The sequence below is a fragment of the Mauremys reevesii genome, linkage group 1 (assembly GCF_016161935.1).
Source record: "Mauremys reevesii isolate NIE-2019 linkage group 1, ASM1616193v1, whole genome shotgun sequence".
In the NCBI taxonomy this organism is placed as follows: Eukaryota; Metazoa; Chordata; order Testudines; family Geoemydidae; genus Mauremys; species Mauremys reevesii.
In genome coordinates, this window is record NC_052623.1 from 132,516,636 (window position 1) to 132,541,125 (window position 24,490).

The 24,490-nt window shown below is 40.4% G+C and overlaps 1 long non-coding RNA gene across 2 annotated transcripts in view; it reads right to left on the reverse strand.

Moving 5' to 3' along the window:
* Positions 1-728: 728 nt before the first annotated feature.
* The window catches only part of LOC120396115, a 44,134-nt gene continuing 20,372 nt past the window's right edge, over positions 729-24,490 (reverse strand). Inside the window, exons 1-3 of one of the 2 annotated variants that reach the window (XR_005592996.1) lie at positions 7,187-7,291; positions 2,210-2,290; positions 729-865 (exon numbers count right to left, since the gene is read on the reverse strand). This is a non-coding gene — a long non-coding RNA (uncharacterized LOC120396115). Of the gene's footprint in view, positions 866-2,209; positions 2,291-7,186; positions 7,292-24,490 lie in introns of those variants that run through there. The other variant, XR_005592997.1, reaches the window with a different exon arrangement.

Genomic DNA, 24,490 nt, shown 5'->3' on the forward strand with positions numbered 1-24,490 from the left:
TGCCTCAGTTTACCTGCTTGATATTGTTCTGTCTGCCTATGTGGAATTCAATCAAAATGGGCTGTTAGGAAGAACAAGCTTGAAACCCACAATGGCCAAAGATAAGACATCTGTGGGTAAACAAATTCAAAGGAGGTAATAGAATAACAACCAGGCCATTAATTAGGAAGATGCTGTTTCCAGACAGCAGGCAAAGTTACACAGCTTGTTTGCCAAGGCTGATGGTCTAAGATCATATAGCACACTAAAGAGTTTTAAAGGTCTCCTTCTAGAAAAGGAGGTGGGTTCAATTGTCAGGAGCTGTTTGTAGGATGGTTCTGAGGCTGCGAGACATGTAGGCCTTTTGTTGTTTTAACCCTTTTCTCTGATTGGAGCATTCCTTTGGATGAATAAACAATGTTTGCTTTGAAGAAGCTGTTTTGTGTCATGTTTCAATCAGATGCTGGTCACAAGCTCCTGGAGAGAAGTTTCTTGCGGGTGCCAAATACATATGGACCTGTCACGTTATCGGAGATGGGAAACAGTGCTGCCACCTGCAGATCCAGAGTAGTTGAATCATGTGGTTCCACCCAGTGAGAGGTGAAGGAAGCAAAGCCTGTCACCTGAGGGGTGAACTAGAGAGGGACTGCAAAGAGGTCTAAGGCACAGCTTGCCCTGTAACTGTGACATGCAACGAGACCCCTATTTATTTATTTATTTGTTTGTTTTTCAAACAAATGAAGGTTTTTCTTTTTGAGTCATTGAAATCTTGATACTCTTATTCTGGAGACCAGCTTTGCAAACACAGCGCTTTAAGAGACGAAGCTTCAGTGCACAGAGTGCACACACAGAGTGGTCACAAAAAAGGGTGGACAAGATGAGGCTTCTGAAATGACAACATAAATACTCAGGCACTACAATAAATACATAAATAGAGGTGGAAGATTGTAGCTTATGATCTTTCAGTTTATATTAAAAATATGCTCCAGATCCTCAAAGGTATTTATGAGTCTAACTCCCATTGATTTTGGTGAGAATTGGGTGTCTAAACACCTTTGGGGAACTAGGCCTATGTTGTTATTTGTTGCATGGCCAACAGATAACAACAAGATAGAGAGAAAACATACACACAGCTCTGTTGTTTGGATTGTTTTTAAATACACACTGTCATCACATATTTAATTGGTATTTTCCTTATTATTATTATTATTATTTTCAGGTGTCCATTGAAATGGGCACCTGGGTCCCAAACTTCCTCTGTCTCCTTTGAAAATCCAGTCTGTTTGTATTACAGTAGCATTTACAGACCAAACCCAGGGCCCAATTGTACCCTATACAAATACACATAATCATTAACTTTGGTTCAGTATTGCGCTGGCATAGAATATGAAAAAAATCTTTGCTCTAAAATCTCTACATGAGTTAGACACAAGCGGTAATTTGTATATTATGTCTGCGTTGTTTAAAATGCCTTGATACCTTTCTAAATCAGATCTAAAGGTAATGTAATAATGTTATTTAATTTTATAGAAACATAGGAATTGCTAATACCAGACCGGACTAATATTCAGTTTACTTCAGTATACTGTATCTCGCAGTGGGCATAACCATATGATTCAAAGAAGGTGCAAGAAACCCTCTAGTGGTTCATCCTTTCCCACAGACATAATAAGGCCAAGAGGATCCTTCAAAATTGTTCTGATGTCAGCAAACATTGTAATAATGCCCCCCTCAAATTTTCTACAATGTCATATTTTAGCCACATTATGCATATAATTTCTATTATGAATTTACTGGCTTTTTCCTTCACATTATTAAATAGTCTGGAAATGGGTAGCTTGAATACTATATACATTAATTAACATGCATGTTAATCTAACTTTAACGGACATGTATTTTTCCTATTAATTGGCATTATTTTCCCTCCTTTGGAGGCATTTTGATCAATATTTGTTCAAAAAACATAAGATTAATTACCTATTATTTTAACAAATTATTGTGCTAGTTGCCTCCCAAGACAGGAAGAAGAAATGATCCCTTTCCTGAGGAGCTTGCACCCTAAGTTAGACAAGATGTAACAAGCGTTTAAAAAGAAAATGTGGAGAGATAGTGGGGAAACCAGAGCCAGACTGTGACTCCAGGAGTGACATTTAACAACACCTTCCACAAATATATAAGTATGCCACATGCAGGCTTTGTGCACACATTTGGATTACTTATTAACACCTACGTGCTGATTATGCAAGCTGTGTTCTCATTCTGATGGTTCCATTTCGTGCCTTCCAGATTGTTTTCCTGTTTGTCATCAGTTCTGCAATAAACATAGTTACGCTATTGTAGAGACTAGAGTATGTTCACAGCATTGACTGAAAGGTGTTAAATCCATCAGGCAATTAGAAAGTTATCAGTGTCAGTCCTAGTTCCTTATCATCATCATATAGAATTTGCTTAATAAATCAATGGCAAGCAAGCTGATTTCTAGCTATTGATTAAAACCACTTTGCATCTAAAAAACCCCAATTCTGATAAATGATGGTGTAAAGAAAGTGTATATGTAAATTATTGTTGTTTCGTGGTTGATATTTTCATTATTCCTATGCTCATATGTCACTACAACATATTTTTCAAAGTGTTTCAAAGAGTATCACAATGTTGATTTTAATGATATTCATTAATGGTGATTCACCACTTAGACATGTATATTAATATGAACAAGTATGTTATGATCTATTAGAGAAGATCTGAAACTGTGCTCAATGGACAATCAATAAGTCTACGATTTAGTCATGGAGGTCGCGGATCCCCGTGACTTCAGGTGGTTGGGAGCTTCAGGGTCTTCCCCCCATCCACGGGGGCAGGGAGCTGTGGGGTACCCCCACCTTTGCAGGCGGTGGGGGTACCCTGAACTCCCAGCCACCAGGGGCAGCAGGGGAACCCCCAGAGTTCCTGGCTGCCAGAGGCGGCAGAAAACCTGATTTCCCGGCCACTATGGGCGGCGGGGGAACCCCCAAGCTCCCAGCCGCCATGGGCGGCGGGGGCCCTTGGAGTTATAGGGGGAAGGGTTATCCCCCAGCTGCTCAGGCAGCTCCTAGACCCTGTACAGTTGGTGGTGCAGATCCCCAGATCCCCATTTTGTCATGGATATTTTTAGTAAAAGTCATGGTCAGCTCACAGCTTCCATGAATTTTTCCTTATTGCCCGTGACCTGTCCATGACTTTTACTAAAAATATCCATGACAAAATCTTAGCCTTAACCATCAATGATCCACAGAGCCTTTCCTGATGGTTCATTATGGGATCTCTTTCTTAGGATGTGATCTGAAGAATGAAAAAAAATTGAAAATCAGTACCCTACATTTCCTGTACCATGTCAACAATATAAATATTTTTGGCTGAATGAAGGTGTGACTGATTTTTTTCATATGAATATGCAGTGATTACAAGAGGGATAATGTAATGTCCCTGGAAACTCATTATGTCAAATTTCACTTCCCAGTTGCACTACTTTTAGTTTTAAATTTCTCTTGAGGAGGAAGAGAGATGGTCCTTGTTTCCTCTTTCAAAGTTTCCCCCCAATATTATGCACATATCTTCCAATTTCGGTATCCTTGGGGCATTCTTCTAGTCCAGGGGAACTCAATGTGGTTCCTTCAATAGTCAATCAATGCTACTTCAGATTACATAGAGGCATGACTGCAAGGAGACCCAAATAATTCCCTGGCATCAGAGGTTATGTAAACTGTCTCCACATAGCTCCTGACCTAAAGCTCTCCCTTTTTTGTGAGCCAAGCTGTGTTGACTCAATAGAGGAACAAACTGAGAGAAAACTCCAGGTCCCTCATTCTCGAAATAAAACTCTCTTCTTTTTCCTCTCACTCCCTAAAATTAGTGTCCCAAATTATCCCATCTGACCACCAAAGGCCAGATATGACATCTCTGTCCCCTCAGCTATTCTATCCAAATATGACAACCACGTAACTTGCGAAACTATCTGTGGTGATGAGGCAGCCCCAAAAAGTAGGTTGATGGGAGTTTGGGAATCATTGCTTTTTAAAGAGTTGTCCCACAATTGTAATCTCTTCACAGGAGCCAAAGTTAACAATGAGGAAACCTTAATGATAAATGGCACTAGCATCATTAGAAATAACGTGGGACAAAAAAGCAGCAAACTACTTCACTTTTTAAAAAAAGGAGAGTCTTTGTGTGTCTTCATTGTCCTTGCAAAACTCCTGTCTTAATCCACTTTTTTTCTAGTCACAATTGTTTTAGCTCTTAACAGGACTTCCCTCTTTTCTTTCATTTAAACTTGATTTTCCCCTATTAAGTGAAGGATGCTCAGACAGCATCACATTAATTTCAGTGGACTCTGAGTGTTATCTAATTCAGCAAGCCGGTCTTTGTTAATTGGGCCTCACAGGATGAGTGATTGTAAAGAATGCCTCTAACTGTCACTGATCAATACTTGCAACACAAGCAGTTCTAACAGTCAATTACTTTTGTTTCTGAGGAGGAAGAAGGGTAGTATTCATGTTAACATCCTGTACTTTTCTAAAATCACAAGGCCCCTCAGCCTACCCTATCAAGTTAAGCCAGTTGCATACAAATAACATTTTCCCTTCCTAATGCTGCTTCTCCAGCTGCTTCAGATTAGCTAGCAAAGAAGTTTCTCTGCACCCCAACAGAATGCTATTTAGCAGTATCTCACATTTTGAAAGTCTGGTGTTTGATAGATTGGGGGAGTCAGCACTCTGACAAAGCTAGCAAAGATTAGTTGTTTGATCCTCGAGACATGGGCTCTGTTTGATTAGGCCCGGACAGAATAAGTACATGGAAGCTAATATAATGTAATACTACCCTGCAACTCTTCAAAGAGAGAAAAAAACCCTACAGTTGAAAGTGTTTGCATGCTATTTAATTCAGTGGGTTTGTGTATGAATAAAAGATCTTTCTGGGCGTCTCCCATACAGCATTTTGAACGCATGCTCCCTCTCCTTATTTTTACAATTATATTTTAAGAAGGTCCTGCCCTCTTCTTATTGGGAGAATGTGAAGTTGTTGCATTTGATATTGAGCTATAAAGGTAAAGTAAATATAATACTGCCATGACATACAGTAAACAAATTACAGTTGGCTAGACTAGAGTATTCTCCAGGAAAGGAGCAGGGAAGTGGGGGTCAAAAACATTAACAGGGTGGAGTGATAGTTACATAGAGTTAAGGGTGAGAAGGGTCCCTTAGCTCATCATCTGACCTCCTGTACATCACAGTCCATTAAATTTCACCCATTTACCCATGTGTTGAGCTCAGTAATTTGTGTCTGACTGAAGCATAAGTATTTGGCTAAAAGGTATTCCAAAAAGACCTCCAGTTTTGATTTGACTTCAACTGGAGATGGAGGATTCACACTGCCTTGGGTAGCTTGTTCCTTTGGAAAATATTATTCTTCATCCTAAGGACTTGTCTTCAGTGGTGAGTTAAGTTGAGATATAACTTGAGTGTTGAAATGTAAATCAGGAAAAAACATGCTAATTTGTAAAGCATGGCAGACGCTTCCATGTTTTTAGACTAATTACAAGATGGAATTTGGTGTCACAGACAATGTAGAGTCACTAAGTAGTCATATAGAAATATATGTAGGAGAATTATTTTACTGAATACTGAATTCTTAATTATACTTTTTGTTATTATTAGTATTTGTGTTAAAGTAAGTCCTAGAGATTGGGGGCCCACTGTGCTAAGCTCTGGACAAACACACAGTAAGAGACAATCTCTGCTCTAAATAGTTTACACTCTAAATAGACAAGACAAACAGTGCATGAGAGGAAAACGGTAAAGTGACTTGCCCAAGATCACACAGCAGTCCGTGGAAGACCAAGAATAGAACCTGTATCTCCAGCCTCCGTGTCCCATACGCTAGACCATGCTGCCTCTGATTTAGAGGTAATAGTTCTTTTAAGAATATAAATCTACCTGATTTTAAAAAGCAGATATCTGGTATAAGGAAAACTACTCTCTCAAAGATACCTACCTGACAAGTAGCTCTATGGGAATTTCTTCTTGACTACGAACGTTGCTTTTTTTTTTTTAACAGAAAGGAATGTGTTCAACTTTCATACAGGAATCTTCCTTGTATCAGATGATGATGTATCAGAGCTTATGATTAAATTTCCACGTGCTTTTCTGACCTAAGTAATTTAGGCTATGTCTTAACTGCAGCCTTAATTCAAGTTATCTATCCTCAAATTAACTCCTTTTAAATTAGCCCAGCTGGAATGAAAGCATGGTGAAACACTGTGAAATACTATGAAAGCCCTGTGAAACTTGAGCTACACATAGTAATTGTATTAACCACAAAGAGTGTTAGCAGCTGATGAGTTGTGCTCACCTCAGCTGTAGCCTATACCTCAATGAGATAGCCGACTGGAGTTAAAAGCACCATCTTCCCCACTGCCCTTCATGTTAAGGAACTTTGTTTGTAGATGGCACTTGAGTTAGAGATTATGTCTGTAGAGTGTCTTGAAAACGTAAAGTCTTACATAAGGGTTCAGTTCTGCCAGTCATGCTCACCTTGAGTAGTACCTTACTCTATAAGTAGTCCCACTGAAACCAAAAGCATTATTCATGAAATAAGATGCTATTACATTTGAGGCCTGGTCTACACTACAGGATTAGCTTGATGTAAATTGCCTTACATTGACCTAGCTGTGGAAGCATCTTCACTTAAATTTGTCTCCAATCGATGTAAGTGCCTTTCTACATCAATTTAGTACTACATCAATTTACACCACTTCCCTGAGCAGTGTAAAGTCACTGTCGATGTAATTATGTCAACAAAGTATCAGTGTAGACACTGAGTTGCTTATGTCGACTGTTACTGGCTTTCAGGAGCCGTCCCACAATGCCCCACACTGACAATAAAATCGATACAATTGCTCCTGATGAGGATGTTCACTGCTGACAGAAGGAGCCAAGTGTGCACACACACAAGTGATTTAATAACTACAGTGTCTGTAGGTCAACATAATTTTGTAGTGTAGACATGGCCTACGTATGGTTGGGAGAATCAGATTATTTTCTAATAGAACAGTGGAAAATAATTTCCTCTTTTACTTATATATTATAACCTGAGTTGAAGGGTCTCTGTATTTCTCCTGCAGCATTTGGACATCACAGACATCTAAAGTATAGCATGGAACAGCAATCCTTACCTTATTGCAAATGTTAGTGATTCCATCCACTCTTGCAAGAGAAATATAGAACCCTCCACACAGAGTTTAACAAGCAAACACTTTTCAATTCAACCTGGAAGGTAATAATCTGAAAAAAATGGATAAAATGCCACAATACAGTCAAAAAGTCCCTGTAAAACTATTTTCATATTGCCAATATCACAATATTCAAATACATATTGACCTTAAATCGTAATGTGATATAACTGCAAGCAGAGGAGCATTTTATATACAGTCCTCACTAAAACACAATACACAGGCATTCCGCAAGACAGGCAGTCTTAAAAATTCAATACAAAGACACCAAATGATGACAAAAACAAAACTTAAAAAAAAAACAACCAATGGCAACTTGCAATGATAATGCGTGGAGGTGTCATGTTTCATATCTGAAATGAAATTTTCAATAATTTCTCAGTTAAAATAAATGGAATTGTACTGTACTATTGTCATGCAAATGATCTCCATAAAGAGTGCCATTTGCAAGCTGTAGTGGTTCCAATTTCCAACACAAAGTCTTGCTATTGTTATAGGTGCTTGCTATATTTTAATGCATGCCTTCATGTTTTAGAATGTCATAGTGAGTTAAGGACAAGAAATGCATTTGAACGGAATGGCATTTAAAAGAATTTAACATAATTCTTGGGGAGGAGAGCATTCAAACTCTCACGGAGACAAAGAAACTAAATTGTGAAATAGGAATAATTCTAATTCAAGTTGTGCTTGTGTGAAGCATGAAAATGATTCTGTGACATTCACATCTGTGTGCCAGAATGCCCTTAATGGCTGAGGAAACATCCCATGACATTTAAAAAAACATTTAGGGGTTTGGGAGTACTGTGTGGACTTCTCCACAACTGATAAAAATCCCACTTCTAGGAGAACTGCTTCTGCCACAAAGTTCATTTTTACAATCAGCCACATTTAGACTTTACAATCCAGTAGCAGAAATTTTATCTCACCTAAAAATATACCCACAAAAATGATATTCTTGAGCTTTTTGGTGTCATCAGTTCCAATAACAATTTTAAGTCTGGGTTCAAAACTAAAGATGATTAACAATGTGTCAGGAATCAGAAGACTGTACCAATGACACTGTCATTCTTTACAGAGCCTGGTGTATGGACCGATGAGTTTTGTGATGGCTGCTGAGTCTGATGTGTGAGTGACATTCCCGTCAACAGGTAGGGCATTCTCACACACTAGCAATACTCTGAATCTGAGCAACAGATTCATTCCTCCTCTGACACCAGTCATCAGAAAGCTTTATCCAGACCTCCTCTAAATGCCTCACTCCATCTACAAGCTGACTCCACCAACCAGAGTGGCATTCTGCATTCCTTTCCTAATCATCCACAGAGATTCCAAAGGATACTAAAGCATCCTTGCAAGCATCCCGAAATCTGTGCAGCGGTCTGCCTCTCTTTCTAAACCCTTTGTGAGCTTTAGAGTACAGCATGCTGTGACACTGTACCTCGGGGGAACACCTGGCACCCCCATGTTCATCCTTATAAAATGATTGTGTGGTATCTAATGAAAAGTTTGTCATGTCAGGTGTCTTCAGAAGGCTCATGATGCACTGAGAATTGTTGTTATAATAATGTTATAGGTTGTAATTTCATGTATATAGTTATGAGGCTGACAATGTGTCCTCATGGCTTAAAACAAGCCCAGGCAAAAATTTTCCAGGAGCAGAGGCCCAGGCAAAACTCTCAAGGAGCAGAGGGGCAGTTCACACCTCATCAGGGCATGTATGAGAGAAACACAGCCCAGCCTCGCAGGAAAAAAGCACACTGGCCTAGGCAGCAATAAAGGATCTGTTGGACTCTCAAGTGAGTCACGCCCCTTCCCTTGGTCAGTTTGAGACTACGATGAGGTAATGCTCACCTGACTCTGAATGGGGGGGCATAGCCAAGAAAGAAGAAAGAACATGATAAAAGGGAGAAATGTTTGCCATGCTCTCTGTCTTCCACCTCCATCTACAGACACCACCACCAAGCGACTGAAGCGCTGATCAAAGGGGAGACCCTGGCCGAAGGGTAACTAGCCAGCCTGTGGCGAGAAGCATCTAAGTTTGTAAGGGAGCTGAAAGTCTTAAGATCAGCTTAGAATAGTTTTGCTTTTATTTCATTTGACTAAATCTGACTTGTTGTGCTTTGACTTATAATCACTTAAAATCTATCTTTTGTAGTTAATAAATCTGTTTGTTTATTCTACCTGAAGCAGTGTGTTTGGTCTGAAGCGTGTCAGAGACTCCCCTTGGTATAACAAGCCTGATATATATCAATTTCTTTGTTAAATTGATGACTCATATATGCTTGCAGTGTCCAGCGGGCATAACTGGACAGTGCAAGATGGAGATTCCTAGGGTTGTGTCTGGAACCGGAGATATTGGTGTCATTTGGTTGCACAGGCCAAGCAGCAGCTGGCCAAAAGTGCTCACTCATGTAGCTGGGGGCAGCTTACATGCTACATGCTGTGCATGAACAATCCAGGAGTGGGGGTTCTCACAGCAGAGCAGGGTAAGGCTGGCTCCCAGAGTCGAGGATTGGAGTGACCTAGCAGATCACCAGTCCAGATAACACCAGGGGAACATCACACACGCTCTTCAGGATCCTGTAATCTGGCATTCATTTGACATGTCCAAGCCTCCTGAGTCTATTCTTACTTAGAAACTTTCCCATGAATGACCAGCATGATTTAACACTTCCACATTTGTCATGCTATTTTGCCAACTTATTAGATCAATTTTAGGCAAGCATCTGATATGAAAGCTGTTTAGTCTTTTGGTATGTTTTATGCAAGTCATTCACATTTCTGAGTCATATATAAAAGTACATAAAACAGAGGACTCATACACATGGATTTTCACTTGAGCTGACAATCTGTTATTGTTCCAGGCTCTGTCCTGCAAAAGACCAATGTTCCTAGCTGCCTTGTCAATTCTACTAGTGAGCTCAGCATCACGATCTACATTGCTGGTAACAGTAGAGCCAAGGTAGCAAAATCGGTCAACATCGTTCAGACGAATACCATCTAAAGTGATATCAGGAACTGGTTCTGAAGAGCCTTGGTGCATGATAATTGTCTTCTTCAAGCTTATTACTAGCCCAGAGATTTTTCATGAATCGGAGAACTTGGTGTTAAGATGTTGTAGGGCATCAACACTGTGAGCTGCAAGGGCTGCATCATCTGCAAGCAGGTCCTTTATGATGATCTCCTTCACCTTCGTCTTAGCTCTGAACCTTGCAATGTTAAACAAACCATTCTCCCAAACATCATGGAATGCATGTTGAAGTAGAGATGAGAAGTTAATATTAAACAATGTAGGAGCCAATACACAACCCTGCTTCACTTCATTGTTGATGTTAAGTGAGTCATACTCTTGGTTTTCATACATTACAGTTGCCTTCATGCCATCATATAAAGATTTCACAAGGTTTAGCAATATAGATGGACAATGAAGCATGTTCAGAACAATGTAAAACCCTGATTGAATAACCATGTCAAAGGCTTTTGTTAAATCTATAAAAGCCATGTACAGTGGAATATACTTCTCTCTGCACTTTTCCTGCAGTTGTAGTACAGAGAAGACCATGTCTGTGGTATACCTTTCCAAGCAGAAGCCACACTGGCTCTCAGGATGGATTATCTCAGCTAAAGTTTGTAAAATAATACAGTTAAGGTTTTTCTCACATGTTAAGAAAAGACATACCTCTGTGGTTATTACAATCACTTCTGGCTCCTTTTTTCTTCTTTTTTTCTTCGTTTTTTTTTGGTAGAGTTGGATGAAATGAGCATTCTTAAAATCTTGTGGAACAGTTTCTGCCTTCCACCAGAGTAACAATACCTCATGCAATCTTTGCAGCAAGTCTTTTCACATTTGTAGATTTCAGCAGGTAAGCAGTCATATCCTGAAGCTTTGTTGTGAATCTTTTTGATGCTTTGTTCAAGTTCTGGTAGTGTAGGTTTGGCATCCAGCAAAGTTGTAACTTCAAAACCAGGCAATTCATCTATCACATGTTAGTCTACTATTGACTCCCTTGAGTATATCATTTCATAGTGCTCAATCCACCTCTCCAGTTGCTTCCCTTTATCAGTTATGATATTGCCATACAGATATTTCAGCAGTTATTTTGTTCTTTATTGGCCCAAGACCTTTCTAATGTCCTTATACAACCATCTACTGTCACCTGCATCAGCCAATATTTTTGAGCACATCTCCTGGAAGCTCTTTGAACAACCTTACAAGCTTCTCTTAGGTTGCTGAGCGAATCAGTAGTAGGAGTAGACTTGTAGGTGGTCAGAGCAGATCTTTTTCTCTCAATAAGTAGCAGCAGCATCTCCAAATAGTCTAGGAACCTGTCGACATTTTTCTTAGTACTCTTTCCAAAACTCTTGATTGCCACCTTGTACATACTTTTCTTCAGACTTACCATGCATCTGAAGCAGTTCCATTCATTCCAGCTGTCTTTGTTACTTCATTAAAAAGCTGTGATTTGGCGCAAGTTAAGACAGGGTTGTATGGCATTTTTATTATGATGGATATTCTTAGCTTGAAATTTCACTTTGCAACAGAAAAGAGAGTACCTAGTTTGAGCTAAATGAACCTGATTGCAGCTTTCCGAATTTCTAACTAAAATGTGCTCTAAGGCCTGGTCTACACTATGGGGTTAGTTGAATTTAGCCATGTTAGGTTGATTTAAAAATAAACACATCCACACAACCAACCCCGTTCCGTCGACCTAAAGGGCTCTTAAAATCGACTTCTGTACTTCTCCCCAACGAGGGCAGTAGTGCTAAAATTGACTTTGCTGGGTCGAATTTTGGGTAGTGCAGACACAAATCGACGGTATTGGCCTCTGGGAGATATCCCAGACTTCTCCATTGTGACCACTCTGGACAGCACTTTGAACTCCGATGCACTAGCCAGGTACACAGGAAAAGCCCCAGGAACTTTTGAATTTCATTTCCTGTTTGGTCAGCGTGGTGAACTCAGCAATACAGGTGACCAGACAGTCCCTCCAGAATTGTAGAGCATAGAATGTTTCTATGCTTCCTCTATCATCTCCGTCCCTGAGGTTATCGCAGATTAGAAGGCAAAAAAACGCACTCACGATGACATGTTTTCCAAGCTCATGCAGTCCTCCTGCACAGCTTAATGCATGGAGGCATTCAGTGGCAGAGGCCAGGAAAGAATTAAGTGAGCGCAAAGAGCAGAGGTAGGAGGCGATGCTGAGGCTAATAGGGGAGCAAACGGACACGATGAAGCATCTGTTGGGGGAGCAAATGGATATGATGAAGCATCTGTTGGAGCTGCAGGAAAGCCAACAAGAGCACAGACCCCTGGTGTATCCAGTGTATAACCGCCTACCCTCCTCCCCATGTTCCATAGCCTCCTCAACCAGAAACCCAAGAACACGGGTGGGAGGCTCCGGTCACCCAGACATTCCACTGCAGAGGATGGCCCAGGCAACAGAAGGCTGTCATTCAAACAGTTTGATTTTTAGTGTAGCTACAATAAGCAATGTGACCTTGTCCTTCCCTTCTCCCCCACCTCACCCGGGCTACCTTTTTTAATTAATAAAGAAAGAATGCATGGTTTCAAAACAATAGTTACTTTATTTCAAATGGGGGAAGGTGGTTGGCTTACAGGGAATTAAAATCAACAAAGGGGGTGGATTTGCATCAAGGAGAAACACACACAACTGTCACACCGAAGCCTGGCCAGTCATGAAACTGGTTTTCAAAGCCTCTCTGATGTGCAGCACACCTAGATGTGCTCTTCTAATCACCCTGGTGTCTGACATGAAATGATTGTCTGCCGTTGCTTTCATAGAGGGAGGGGCGACTGACGACATGTACCCAAAACCATCCGCGACAATGTTTTTGCCCCATCAGGCATTGGGAGCTTAACCCAGAATTCTAGTGGGCGGTGGAGACTGTGGGAACTGTGGGATAGCTACCCACAGTGCACCATTCTGTAAGTCGATGCTAGCCATGGTAGTGAGGATGCACTCCGCCGACTTAATGCGCTTAGTTTGGACATACACAATCAACTCTATAAAATCGATTTCTATAAAATTGACCTAATTTTGTAGTGTAGACATACCCTCAGACACTCTAGGTCTCAATTCTCTATGTATGAAACTCTCCATCTTGATCCTAGAGGAGACTATTCCTCTAAATCTGCAACCTTCTTAAACAATACCTCCATATTACAAATGCGAAAGGTCCTGGCTTGTATCGTAGAACTCCATGTGCTGCTTTTGGCCTTTAGAGTACATTTAGTCACACAGGATTTGGAATTATGTTTACTGTAAAGGATTTTATAAGGAAATAAATGGATTTTATGGATGACTACATTAGAGCCAAACTGATAATCACAAAAGGTTTACAAGAAAGCACATTTAAACATCATGACCATTCTAATAACACAACAGACATGAAAATTCAACTAACAAAAGATCTGCCTTGTTTGTTTCTTTGCCTTTGAAAGTTCAAAAATATTTGAAGGCTCATTGTTCAATGGAATGTTCTGTGTGGAAAGGATCTGTGGGACAAGTCACAGGGCATCAAGGCTTTAGGCAAGAATTGAGAAAGGACATAGTGAATCACAGCTGGTCAAAAAATGGGAGTGTTTTCCTAAAAAATGGCCTTTTTATTTTGTCCAAAAAAAAATTTAATTTTTATTTTTATTTTTTTTACCCACACTGCAGAAATGTTTGATTTTGGAAAATTATGATGAGATGAAAATTTTCTTTTCATATAATTATTAATTCACTTTCACACTGTTCGGGGAGAATTTGGCAAACCAGTCAAGTGCCTGAAAGCAGTATTGCTAAAAGCAGCCAAGTCAGCAGGCTGTAAATTGGCCATGTCGTAGCCTCAGTTTGACCAAGGCAGGAGGGGAGGGGGTTTGGGCTGCCACAGAAAGGGCAGCTTGACCCCACGTCCTTCCTGATAAGAACTGTGTTGAAGTTGCTGATACATACAATTTAGAAGAGCAGGATGTTCCCTCGGGAATGTGTCTAACAAGGTCTCAAGGCTGCAAACTCTGGAGAAACCCACACCCGGTTAATCAATAATCAGAAGGAACCTCTTGCTTGCCCACTGAAACTGCTTGCTTGACAAGGTTTCTTTAAGGGACATGTCATTCTATTACTAATGTATAAATAAAGGGGGAAAGTTTGAGGGAGTGGGACTCTTCAGGACTGGTCTCTTGCTCTGGATGCATCTTGTGTTCCCCACTGGCAGACTGTGCCACTCAAGAATCACACTCAGCTCCAGTAATTATCGAGGGCTGGGGAATTTTACTAACCTGTTGCAGATGTGTGTAAGTGCTAGAGACTAAGTAAAGTTTAGCTTTAAGTGAAAGCACTCCTGTGTTGCCCTGTTTGTGCCAGCCATCTGTCAGTCGGATGGCCGTGTCTCCTCTGATTTATTTCCTGATACCACCTCCCACAGAGTAAAAGTTACCAAGAGCTTTGAGTTCAAAGAACCCCAGGTAACAACACTACATTTAATTATATCATATCCTTACTAAATGAAGCCACACCAAAATAAAATAAAACTTCACACCAACAGACATGCTTGCTGAATTATCTTGCTCCCTTCTGATAAACACTCACCCTTCACCACTAATTTCTTTCTTATGTGTTTGCTATATCTACATCTTCTATGCATTCACACAAACAACTTCAGAAATCAGGATTTTAGCAATTTAGCCAGTCTCAGATATTCAAAAATATGAGTCACACTGCCTTCCAAAATTATAACATTAAATTGTTGGGGGAAGGGGCTTGCCATCTGTTTTTTTTGAAACATTAGCATTCACATTTTCAATTTGTTTTTCTGCAGCTATGAGGGCCAGAAGCTTTCCCTTCTTTTATGAAAGCTGAGATTTACAAATAATCCTATGACTCCAGAAGCTGTGGATTTTAGAACACATCAAATATTTGGGAATCATGATAAAATCTTGAGAGGTGACAACATCGTTTTAGATAACATTATTTTGATAGTACCTATGCACAGAAAGTAAAGGAGAAGTGTGGGAGGGACATTCAATTCAGGGAGGGCAGGGGTAAGAAAAAGGGGGAAAAGAGAAATAAGATAAGAACAAGTGTGTGTGTGTGTGTGTGTGTGTGTGTGTGTGTGTGTGTGTGTGTGTGTGTGTGTGTGTGTGTGTGTGAGAGAGAGAGAGAGAGAGAGAGAAGGAAGACAGAACAGTGTGAAGAAGAGCCAAAGGATACAGAGGGGAGTGAGAGGACTGGAGAAGTGAACAGCATAAAATAGGGAGTTTGCTATCAGGACCAGAGGTTCACATTTATGGGTAACCTTCTTTCCATGCTATATTTCTCCTCTCTCTACTTGGTCTCCTAAAAGAAAAAAAAATGATAGAATAATGACCTGGGATTCTCCGAGGGCAGGATGTGGAACAGGATAAGTAGCTCCCAGCCATTATTCTATAGAATGGCCATTTTCTTGTCACTTTCATAAAGTGAGAAGAATTGTTTGTTGACCATACCCCTGTCTGTGCATCTGAGATCTGCTACAGGGCTTGCCAATTAATATCTTTGCAATTAATATTTTCAAGTAGTTAGCAATACAATAGGACTCCCTGTAATAAAGAAGGAAGTCATTAGCATAAGTAGTAACATTGCATTGAGTAGTCAAAAAGAAACAATGGAAAGATAATGATGATCACCAAATATGCACTCAGATATGCACTATTTGTTGCCTGGTTGCTTAAATGGAAAAAAATATGTAGAATTGTCATTCACATGTGTCATGCCAAAGCAAGAGTCTAGGGCATTTTGGTGGATATTCATATATTGTGATTCTTTCCATTCTGATGCTAGCTTGATTGGCCCACATTGTCTTTAATGGAATCAGTTATAAAGAGAGGAGAAAACCACAATCAGAGGTCTGAGAAGCTGCACTGAATCAGCTGAATTGTGTTGAAGGACAAAAGTTGGATGGGCCTTGGCTTTATTGTTTATGTAAAGAAATGGAACCAGTTTATTTTTGGTTGAGAACCCAGCTAAAACTATTTGTCCTCTCACAAAGAATGTCAGCTGCAGAGTTGTTGCTAAAAAATCACAGGATCTGTATATTTCAGATAGTGGCAATGAAGACAGCTTGCATGAAAAGCATATCACTTCCATTGTTTCCTTACTGTTATATTTCTCTCAAAGGTCAAAGCAGATTCTCACTCCATCTGTCTCTGTTTACATCAGATTTATACGATTGCATGTCCAATTGGGAAACAAAAGAGTTGCAAATAAATATTACTTTTAATTGATTAACTGCAACCCAGTCTTCTCTTCCTCTACAAGATTGTTCAGGAAATTAATTACATTAAAGCACATTTTCTTTTCCATGAACATGGCCTCCACAATAAGTTTTCTGTATCCATATTAATAAATTAGCCACTGTTCTGTTAAGATTCAGAATTTTGCTTCTACTTACACAGTATTGATCAGCCCAGAAATGATTATAAGAATGCTGTGCATTTTTATTGTCACTAATGCTGCCTTCTTGTTCTGCTTTTTTCTTATCTATTTCTGATATCTGAAAATCATTAGATGAAGCCTTGGCTCTCAAACAGGGAGACCTCTGTTCTTAAATATTATTGAAGTAAAAGACAAAAAACAACACAACACAACAGATGCCTCATGTGGAGCATATATTAGTTTTAACTGTTCTTAACATTCAGCAGTTCAGAATGCATGCACTGAGAAATCTCTAAATAAGGCTGGCCGAAAGGAGAAAGATCTGTAAAGATTATCAGTCTGATGACCTTGTTTACAGTTTACTTTCATCCTAAGATCCTTACTTTGAGACCACATGGAGGCAGTGATACAATATAATACTTTGCCCTTGTAATAGCACCTTTCATTTGATGAGTCAAATCAGTTGACAAAGATATAACTGGGATTCACAGTGCCCCCACAATCATTGTGTTATACCTATTGGTAAAATGAGTCACAGAAAAGATTAAATGGCCTATTAAAGTTCATACAGAAAATCAGTGGCAGATCCAGGAACAGAAACTGGTTTTGCCTCTCAGGCTCTGAGCTATCCATTAATATACAGTGCCTCTCTAGCAATTTTTGGAAATAGATAATGTATATAGAAGGTATGTAAACATTATTTTAATACTCCTACTCTTTCCCACAGCATTGCTGATGATCCCTGCCATACCCCTTTGCCTGCATCTTGCATGCAATCTTTTTGTAGATGTCCATGTTTCGACAGTTGGTCCATACCAGTGCCTGCAGAGCCTCTTCTTCCCACAGGCCCAGGAGATCCAGTACCTCCTGTCTATTCCAGGCAGGAATACATCTAGAGCATGGAGCTGGCATGGTTGGCTTGACAAATGCTCACAACAAGAGAGAGCTACTAGGTGTGCTCACCAAACTGGGCATCAGGAAAAGGCATTTCAAAGAATTATGCAGGGTGTTTTAATGGGGATGGAGAAAAAGAGAGTTTCTATTCTCTGTGACTCCTGGGCAGTGGAGTTCACAAATATGATCAGAGCTGTCACTGTCGGGCATTGTGGGACCATTACGGATGGCACAGGTCACCCAGTGTCTACACTTATACTGCGTCTACTTCGGTAGGTTGACCATGGCTCAACACCGTTCAGGGAGCTGTTTTTATTGTATCGCCATGATGGGTCTCTTACGTCGGCAGGAGAAAAATTGTACCAATAGGTTGACTCAAGGTGACTTACGTCAACCTAACTTTGTGGGATGGATCAGGTATTAAAGAAATTCAACAGAAACTTGCAGTTCTGTTTTTCAGAAGGGAGAGAGTCTGTTTTCCCACTGACTAAATCACCACTGACAATGGTAGTTACTCCCTCTATTACAAAAGTAACTGTTTGATTTGAGTGCTAATGTCATTTATACCATTGTAACTATGATTTTTTTAAAGTATCCTAGTATTTTTATCCAGCCGTAAGTTTTTGTACATATCTGATCAGAAAATAATCCTCAGAATATACTCAAAATTCCATTTTCCCCAACTTACTTATATTTAAAGCTCCAATAAATCTATAACACATATAAATGCTTATACACCGTACCTTCATGCTAATAAAACCAATCTATAATGCCAGAGCAAACAGTAAAGCACCAGATTTCACACTTACTTGTACTAGAGCTACCCTATTTAACTGGTGCAACTGGGAGGAAATTTTGGCCTATAATTTAAATTAGTAGATAGATCTTTTGAAGCCAGACACATTATTTCATACATGATATTTAATATTAATAAATGTATCAGGAATACACATTTGCATTTCTTATTTTGAACCAATTCTATCTCACATGGACATGAGAAATCACTCAGAGTACAAAGAGAGACTTTAGCACATTTATATATCTTTTCTTAAATTACACTAAGTCATAAACAGGAAGATTTCAGGAATGTATAACTGAGTTTCCTACCTCACCTACATTTACCCAATCTCACTGAATTTCACTTTGAGCTGGATCATGATTCTATGCCATCCCCTTTTAGAGCCAAGCTATGCAAAGCATCTGTCAGGGTGGTGGGGTGGGGTGGAAAGGACATGGACAGAGGTGTGTTGGGCTCTTGGAACTTCCAGCATATGTAACAACCCTTAGAAGGACCTTACAAGCCAACAGAACTTAAAGAAAGTCTGAGGGTGCTTTAAGTCATGCCAGGGGATGACGCTATCCTCAGTAGCCCCAGGGATCAGAGCTCACTCCTCTCCTCTACTGTGCCATGCTGAGCTCTGGTGCAACCGGGAATCTGGCTCATGTTTCCTCATGAAAGTTTTGTAAAACAAGAAACACTTGCACATAACAGTGACATTTACCATGGACCTGACCCAAAGCCTTGATTTCAATGGATTTCAAGATGTTCAGATTACACTGGCACCATATATACCTTTCAACGGGAGAAGAGTTTGCGGTGAGATCCAGAACATCTTAACTGCTAAACTGCTTTTTCACTTTAGCTTTTACAGTTGTTTTGCATTGGCAAAATGCTGTAGGAATTATAATAATACTTCACTCCATACTTTGCAGCATTGGGCTATGCTAAGTTTGAGATTTTTCTTTCCATACATTATCTATTTATTCACCATTACCTGTCCATCCTTCAACTTCTTTCATACTTTTTTTGACAGCATTTGTAATCTTTTTACTGGACCTGGAAGCAAAGGTCAATGTTCTGAATTTGAACACATCATATTTTTAATCCCAACACTGGAGAATCACAGTTGGCTGAATCTCCAATAAAAATGTTGGGTGACCTCCACTTTTCTATGGTCTCTCAAGTACCTGCTCCCTCATTTTATTTTCCTTCTTATTGAAGAAAGAGCCAATTTTCTTGGCATCGACTTATTCCACTCTCTTCATTTTTGGCTGGCAGACTGTCAAGGGATAGTAATTCACCAAGTCTCTCCCCATTACCATAATTGGTTTTGTCCCTTTTTTGAAAACGTGGATCTAAAAATCAAATCAGACCACTCACCACTGGCTGATTTCTGAGTCACTCTAGTTATATGACTCATACATCACATTCTCTGACTTTATGGGATCAAGTCTTTGCCAGTAATGGACATTAATGAACCAATCATTGCTTCATCATGGATATATAATCTGATTGTAGCCTACAAAAAGTTAGATATTTACAGCTTTGTGCAAACATCAGGACTGTTATTTATACCATTATCATTGACAAATAGCCATTGTGTAGAGCTGATGCATTTACAACACACGCTTACGGCTCCTTCACCTTCAGCAAATTAGACCTATATTAGTTTTATTTCCAAATACATTTTACCTCTCCCAACTGAGATCTCGTTTCGTTGTTGTTGTTTTCCTATTCATACTAATGATGAAGGTTCACTATAAATTCATGCCTTTCAGATTCAGTACCATCCTCATTCATTTCTACAAATAAATTAGTGGTGGTTGAAATTTGGTTAATGATATTTTTTGTTGAAAAGTAATTTAAATGAAAAATGTTATTTTGTAGAAAATAAACATTTTGCAGAAATATTTAACTGTTAACAAAACTTTGTTTTTTATGAAAAGCTATAAAATGAAAACTGATTTGTAATTGAGAACTGAACATATAAACCATTAATTTTTTACTGAAAATAATTTCTGAAAATATTTTGGCTTTTTGCAGTTTGATTTGATTTTTTTGTTGTTGAAAAACTGAAAAATTTTCACAGGAAATTTTGGTGAAAATCACAAAAACACATATTTTCATGATACAATTGGTATTTTTCCACTAGAAATTATCTGTTTGTTGAGGCTTCCTGACTTTTCCTTTTATCTGGATGACATAACTGTCTACTGTTCCTCCAATTCACAGAAACCAGGTGACAACAAACAGCAAATTTCCTTCTCATTGTCATGCCACTCTCTCACTCTAAATCTCCTGAATGTCTCCTTGGATTACCAGAGAATGAGTTTGAGGAAAATAAACCTCCTTGCAGGGTATCAAACCTCTGCTTGCTAACAGGAAATTTGGCACCATTGCCTGGTTCTAAAGATAGAAACCTTTTACTGGACTTTCTTTGGTTTTACCACTTTCTACAGCTGTTTTGTACCTTGGTTTTAGTACCTCACTCCCTCTGAGAACATGTCACTCTGCAAGGATCTTACATGCTTGATATAAGAGTTATGCATAGTGTAACAAAGTTCCTCCTCTACCTTGGTGGGTCCTGCGCTTATTGGTGGATTTTCTCACCTCAGAGATCTTCCTCTCTGGTGGAACCCACAGTCCGAGTCAACTCCTCCTGTGTCTGATCAGGAGTTGGGAGGTTTAGGGGGAACCTGAGCCCGCCCTCTACTCCGGGTTCCAGCCCAGAGCCCTTGGATTGCAACTGTCTATAGTGCCTCCTGTAACAGCTGCATGACAGCTACATCTCCCTGGGCTACTTCCCCATGGCCTCCTCCAAACACCTTCTTTATCCTCACCACAGGACCTTCCTCCTGGTGTCTGATAACGCTTGTACTCCTCAGTCCTCCAGCAGCAGCACACCCTCCCACTCTCAGCTCCTTGCATCTCTTGCTCCAAGCTCCTCACACGCGCACCACAAACTGAAGTGAGCTCCCTTTTTAAACCCAGGTGCCCTGATTAGCCTGCCTTAATTGATTCTAGCAGCTTCTTGATTGGCTGCAGGTGTTCTAATCAGCCTGTCTGCCTTAATTGTTTCCAGAAAGTTCCTGATTGTTCTGGAACCTTCCCTGTTACCTTACCCAGGGAAAGGGGACCTACTTAACCTGGGGCTAATATATCTGCCTTCGATCACTCTCCTATAGCCATATGACCTGACCCTGTAACAATAGACTATGGCTATGTATACACTACAAACTTTGGTTGACATAAGTTACATCAGCATAAAGCCGCTGTAGTTAGTATAGCGCTTGTGAGCATGCAAACTTGTCTGCTTGTGTCGGCGATGCACATACTCACCAGGAGTGCTTGTATTGAAGCATAGTGCGGTGCACCATAGGTAGATATTCTATTGTGCAACTCGCCACCATTCAGCGCTCTGCCTTTGGAAATGCATGATGAGACTGAAATGAGTTGTGCAGGGGTGACTGGGAAAAAGGGGTCAAGTTCCCAGCATGCAACTGTCTTCTCCATCCCATAATGTCATCTATATCCCATAATTTCTGCATCTTTTTTCAAAATCCCACAAACCCTTTTTGTGATCCACCAACTCTGATAGAAGCATGGAGCCAGCACAGCTCTGCCTTATTGTTATAAGAGTTGCAAGCAAAGGACGCCTGATCCTCTGGTATTTGCAGAGTTGTAAGAAGAACCACATCAGCAGGGAACATGATAATTCCTTGGAGGACAGATCACTGTGGGACATAGCAAGAAATAATTCAAGGTTGTTGTTGGCATTCATGGAGAAGCTGCAGACGCTGGAGTGCTAGTTTTGGGACTGAGAAACAAGGCTGGTTGGTAGGATCATATCATAATTCAGGCTTGGGATGATGAGCAACGGCTGCAGCACTTTGTGTGCACAAGGCCACATTCCTGGATCTGTGTGCTGAGCTTGCCCCAGTCTTCCAGCACAGGGACACCAAAATGAGAGCTACTTTGACAGTGAAGAAGCAAGTGGCAGATCACACTGTGGAAACTTGCAACACCAGATTGCTACTATTCAGTGGGAAATCATTTTGGAATTGAAAAACACACTGAAGAGGAAGTTGTCATGCAAGTGTCCAGGTCCTTTAATCATCTCCTGCTACACAGGATGTGACTCTTGTAGGATATAGTGGATGGATTCGCAGCAATGGGAGCGATAGGCGGAATGCATATCCCTATTTTGGCACCAGATCTTGCCGCAGAGTACATTAACAGAAAGGGATACTTTTCTATAGTTATGCAAGCCATGGAGGATCACCAAGGATGTTTCACTGACATCATGTGGGCAGGTCAGGGAAGGTGAATGATACTCACAACTTTAGGAACACGGGACATTTCAGAAAGCTACAAACAGGGACTTTCTTTACCCAGGAAGGACTTTCTTTCCCAACTGGCTGATTACCATGGGGAATGTTAAAATGCAAGTAGTGATCCTTGGGGACCCTGTTTATCCCTTGCTACCCTGGCTCATGAAGCCATCAACCAGCCACCTTGAAAGCACCAAGGAAAGATTCAGCTCAGCAGGTGCAGAAGGAGAGTTGAATGTGCTTTTGGTAGAGTGAATGAATGCTGGCATTGTTTACTCCCAAGACTGGATTTCAGGGAGAAGACTATCCCAACGGTTATAGCTGCCTGCTGTGTCTTGCATAATATCTGTGATGCAAAGGGGGAAAAGTTGCCACCAGAGTGGCGGGCAGAGGTGGAGCATCTGTCTGCTGAGTTTGAACAAGGGCTATTAGAAGAGCTCAGCGTGGAGCTGTACGGCCCAGGGAGGCTTTGAAGGAACACTTTAACACTGAGCCACAGTAATGCATTGTGGTAGTCTGTGCTGTACCTGGCCCTCCTGTTTTGGGGTCTGTTAGGAATTTTGTGGCATTTGGTGTACATGTATGAATATAACATTATCAATGCAGGTATTAATTTTGTGGTGTTTGCTGGACATTTATGATTATTACACAGTATTTTTCACAGATCCTCTAAATTGTGTCACACTGTAAAGTAACAAATAATTTGTTGCTTTCAGAACTGGTAGACACTGCAGCATATGTTGTACAATTTTATAGCAAATCAATTAAAAATGTAATAAATTAATATAACAGAACTTATGAAGGGGAAAGAACTTCCATGTGCATTTTAGCTGCACATACAGCAACCATGTCTTTCATGACCCGCAGGGTGGAGTAGTAGGAATAGGGCAGTGGTGCCTGCTGCCACATGGAAAGTTGATGGGAGTTGCTACAATGAAGTTCTCTATGGACTGCAGAGGGAGTCAGGCCCAGGATCCTGTAGCCTATAGGGCCACAAGAAACTGCAGCATCTGTGTCACTTCCAGAAAAGCCCCATTATGTCGTGGTGCACCTCCCTCTCCTTTTGCTATTGGGACTCCTGGGCATTTGTCCTCCCCAATCTTTCCTTCTCCAGGCTGTCCAGACGCTCATCCTCCAGGCCCTGTGCTAATGGTCTGATGAAGCACTGGCTTGCAGGATCTCAATGAACATGTCATCCTGCATCCTCTTCTTTGTCCTCCTTATCTGGCTCAGGCATTCTGCCGATGTGGAGGGGGAACCCCTTAAGGCCATAATGGCAGCAGCCACAAATAAAACACACAGAGGTAACATTGTCAGTATAGTCACAGAGGAAAGTGAAACTTCAGATTCAGCACTCCTTTACCTTGCTCCTCTAAAGTTTTAAACAAGACATAATTATTGACACTTCTGCTTAGGACTGCTTGTGCATGGTGCCACTCACAGCACCAGCCAATGTGACTATGGGCCAACAGGGGTGAGGAACATGAGGCAGGAATTGCTTGGTTGCATGAAACTATGAGTATAGTACAAAGGCACTGAATACTGGCACCATTTTCCACAGGCAGTGGAAATCTCACTTTTGCAGGTAACAAAGGCAGAAAGAGCACTGCTGCTGTTGACATTTCAAAGCTGTTTTGGTCCTTATGCTGCTAGCCTGTATATTGCAATGGTGCCTGCTGAAGTTATCATTCAGTAGTGTGGGGAAGTGTTCTACCATGGAGGAAGAAATAAGGCTGTCATCCCTAGAAGTCTTTGGGAGAAAATTGTGTAGTACCTTCATGAAAGTTTCATTGAGATCTCTCATGAGGATTCAAGGGACATC